The 4,366-nt window shown below is 36.5% G+C and overlaps 1 non-coding gene across 1 annotated transcript; it reads left to right on the forward strand.

The window, feature by feature from the left end:
- Positions 1-359: 359 nt before the first annotated feature.
- Positions 360-467, forward strand: LOC148577317 (small nucleolar RNA R71). The gene has a single exon (XR_015904281.1). It is a non-coding gene; the product is annotated as a small nucleolar RNA R71 (small nucleolar RNA).
- The last annotated feature ends 3,899 nt before the right edge of the window (positions 468-4,366 follow it).

The following is a 4,366-nucleotide window of genomic DNA, read 5'->3' on the forward strand; positions in this document are numbered from 1 at the left end:
TTCTTAGGATCATAAGCTTCTTCTTCAGAGGAAGCTTCCTTAGTGCTGTCTGTTGCTGCTTGTATTTCAGACAGACTCTGAGAAATCATATTGACTTGTTGGGGCAATATTTTATTCTGAGCCAATATGGCATTCAGAGTATCAATCTCAAGAACTCCTTTCTTCTGAGCTATCCCATTATTCACAGGATTCCTTTCAGAAGTGTACATGAATTGGTTATTTGCAACCATTTCAATGAGTTCTTGAGCTTCTGCAGGCGTCTTCTTCAGATGAAGAGATCCTTCAGCAGAGCTATCCAATGACATCTTAGATAGTTCAGACAGACCATCATAGAAAATTCCTATGATGCTCCATTCAGAAAGCATGTCAGAAGGGCACCTTCTGATCAATTGCTTGTATCTTTTCCAAGCTTCATAGAGGGATTCACCTTCCTTCTGTCTGAAGGTTTGGACTTCCACTCTAAGCTTGCTTAATTTTTGAGGTGAAAAGAACTTTGCCAAGAAGGCATTAACTAGCTTTTCCCAAGAGTTCAGGCTTTCTTTAGGTTGTGAATCCAACCATGTCCTAGCTCTGACTCTTACAGCAAAAGGAAAAAGCATAAGTCTGTAGACTTTAGGGTCAAACCCATTGGTCTTGACAGTATCACAGATTTGCAAGAATTCAGCTAAGAACTGATGAGGATCTTCCAATGGAAGTCCATGAAACTTGCAATTCTGTTACATTAGAGAAACTAATTGAGGCTTAAGCTCAAAGTTGTTTGCTCCAATGACAGGGATTGAGATGCTTCTCCCAGAGAAGTCGGGAGTAGGTGCAGTAAAGTCACCAACCACCTTCCTTGCATTGTTGGCATTGTTGTTTTCGGCTACCACAGTTTCTTCTTCCTTGAAAAGCTCTGTTAGGCCCTCTAAAGAGAGATTTTCTTTAGCTTCTCTTAGCTTTCTCTTCAAGGTCTTTTCAGGTTCAGGATCAGCTTGAACAAGTATGCCTTTATCTTTGTTCCTGCTCATATGAAAGAGAAGAGAACAAGAAAGTAGGGAATCCTCTATGTCACAGTATAGAGATTCCTTGAGGTGTCAGAGGAAAAGAAGAATAGAAGGAGGAGGTAGATAGAAGAGAATTCGAACATATAAAGAAGGAGGGAGTTCAAATTGCACCTTGAGGAAGAGTGTTAGTCTTTTAAATAGAAGGATGTGAGAAGAGGGGAAGAATTTTCGAAAATAAAGTAAAAGATTTTGAAATAATTAAAAGAAATTTTGAAAAATTCATTGATGATTTTCGAAAACTAAAATTGGGAAAGAAATTAAGTGATTTTTGAAAAAGATTTTGAAATTAGAAATAAAAAAGATATGATTGAGAGTTAATTTTGAAAAAGATGTGATTGAGAAGATATGATTGAGAAGATATGATTGGGAAGATATGATTGAGAAGATATGATTGAAAATCAATTTAGAAAAAGAAAGTTTTTAAAATTAAAGTTGATTACTTGACTAACAAGAAATAAAAAGATATGATTCTTAAAATTTAAATTTTGATCCTTTCTTAATAGGCAAGTAACGACTTGAAAATTTTGAAGTAAATGTTTAATTATAACAAGGATTTTCGAAAATAAATGGAAAGATATTAATTTTGAAGAGATATGATTGAAAAGATGTGATTTGAAAAAGATTTGATTTTGAAAAATTATGAAGATTTGAAAAAAATCTAAATTAAAAACAAAATCTTCCCTCTAGTGTCATCCTGGCGTTAAACGCCCAGAATGGCATCCATTCTGGCGTTTAACGCCCAAAACTCTACCTTTTTGGGCGTTAAACGCCCAGCCAGGTACCCTGGCTGGCGTTTAAACGCCAGTTTTCCTTCTTCACTGGGCGTTTTGAACGCCCAGCTTTTTCTGTTTGATTCCTCTGCTGAATGTTCTGAATCTTCAATTCTCTGTATTATTGACTTGAAAAAACACGATTTTGAAAATATTTTTGAATTTTTAATGATGAGAAACAATCAAAATACAACAAATCTTAGGAAACTCAAATCAAACAATGCATGTAGGACACCAAACTTAAAAATTTTCATATAAGAGACACTAACAAATTGAGAATGCATATGAGAAACAACAAAACACACAAAACAAGAGAATTTAAAGATCAGAGAATTGAAATCATCAAGAACAACTTGAAGATCAATGAAGAACATATTGCATGTATTCGAAAAATGCAAGAAGAATAAAAACATGCAATTGACACCAAACATAAAAATTGATACTAGACTCAAACAAGAAACATAAAATATTTTTTATTTTTAGGGTTTTATAAATTTTTTTTGTGATTTTCGAAACTTATATGGAAAAAGAAAATAAAGAGAATCAAAACTTTTAATGAGAATTCCAGGAATCATGCAATGTTAGTCTAAAGCTTCAATCTAAAAAGATTAGACATGTTTGGCCAAGCTTCAGCAGGACATTACATTCAGCAGCTAAATTGATGAGAATCAATCAGCTTTTGTGATGCTAAGAACATCACCTTAAAACTCTAGAATTCATTCTTAAAAATTCTAAAAAGTACCTAATCTAAGCAACAAGATGAACCGTCAGTTGTCCAAACTCGAACAATCCCCGACAACGGCGCCAAAAACTTGGTATGCGAAATTGTGATCATCAATGGCGCCATCATCGTGGTACGCACAATCGTAATCTCAACTCTTTATCACAACTCCGCACAACTAACCAGCAAATGCACTGGGTCGTCCAAGTAATAAACCATACGTGAGTAAGGGTCGATCCCATGGAGATTGTCGGCTTGAAGCAAGCTATGGTCACCTTATAAATCTCAGTCAGGCGGATTCAAATGGTGATGGAGAATTGATAATTAAAAGATAAATAAAACATAAAATAAAGATAGAGATACTTATGTAATTCTTCGGTTGGAATTTCAGATAAGCGTATGAAGATGCTTTGTTCCTCCTGAACCTCTACTTTCCTATTGCCTTCTTCCAATCATTCATACTCCTTTCCATGGAAAGCTTTATGTTGGGCATCACCGTTGTCAATGGCTACTTCCCGTCCTCTCAGTAAAAATGTTCCAAATGCGCTGTCACCGCACGGCTAATCATCTGTCGGTTCTCGATCATGTCGGAATAGGATTCATTGATCCTTTTGCGTCTATCACACGCCCCACAATCGCGAGTTTGAAGCTCGTCACAGTCATCCCTTCCCAGATCCTACTCAGAATACCACAGACAAGGTTTAGACGTTCCGGATCTCAGGAATGGCCGCCAATAATTCTAGCCTATACCACGAAGGTTCCAATCTTAGATTAGAAACCCAAGAGATACGCATTCAAGCCATTGCTAGTAGAACAGAGGTGGTTGTCAGGCACATGTTCATAGGTGAGAATGATGATGAGTGTCACAGATCATCACATCCATCAAGTTGAAGAACGAATGAATATCTTGGAGAAGAAATAGACTTGAGTTGAATAGAAAAATAATAGTACTTTGTATTAATTCTTGAAGAACAGCAGAGCTCCACACCTTAATCTATGGTGTGTAGAAACTCTACCATTGAAAATACATAAGAATAAGGTCTAGGCATGGCCGAATGGCCAGCCTCCAAACGTGTCTAAGATAGCATAAGACTTATCAAAGATCAATAGTATTAAAATACAATAGCAAAAGGTCCTATTTATAGAAAACTGGTAGCCTAGGGTTTACAGAAATCAGTAATTAATGCAAAAATCTTCTTCCGGGCCCACTTGGTATTTGCTTGGGCTGAGAATTGAAGCTTCCATGTGTAGATACTTTTCTTGGAGTTAAACACCAGCTTTTGTGCCAGTTTGGGCATTTAACTCCAGCTTTTGTGCCAGTTTTGGAGTTAAACGCCAGAATTCTTGAGCTGACTTGGAACGCCGATTTGGGCCATCAAATCTCGGGCAAAGTATGGACTATTATATATTGATGGAAAGCCCAGGATGTCTACTTTCTAACGCAATTGAGAGCGCGCCAATTGGGCATTTATAGCTCTAGGAAAATCTACTTTGAGTGCACGGAGGTCAGAATCCAACAGCATCTGCAGTCCTTTTTCAGCCTCTGAATCAGATTTTTGCTCAGGTCCCTCACTTTCAGCCAGAAAATACCTGAAATCACAGAAAAACATACAAACTCATAGTAAAGTCCAGAAAAGTGAATTTTAAATAAAAACTAATAAAAATATAATAACAACTAATTAAAATATACTAAAAATATACTAAAAACAATGGCAAAAAGCGTATAAATTATCCGCTCATCACACTGCCACCCACTCTCAAATATGCATACTTAGGAGAGAATGAAAGTTTCCCAGTGATCATAAACTCAGCCCTCAGCCAAGATCAAGAGG

Source organism: Arachis ipaensis, chromosome B1 (genome assembly GCF_059453495.1).
Source record: "Arachis ipaensis isolate K30076 ecotype BB chromosome B1, ASM5945349v1, whole genome shotgun sequence".
In the NCBI taxonomy this organism is placed as follows: domain Eukaryota; kingdom Viridiplantae; phylum Streptophyta; class Magnoliopsida; order Fabales; family Fabaceae; genus Arachis; species Arachis ipaensis.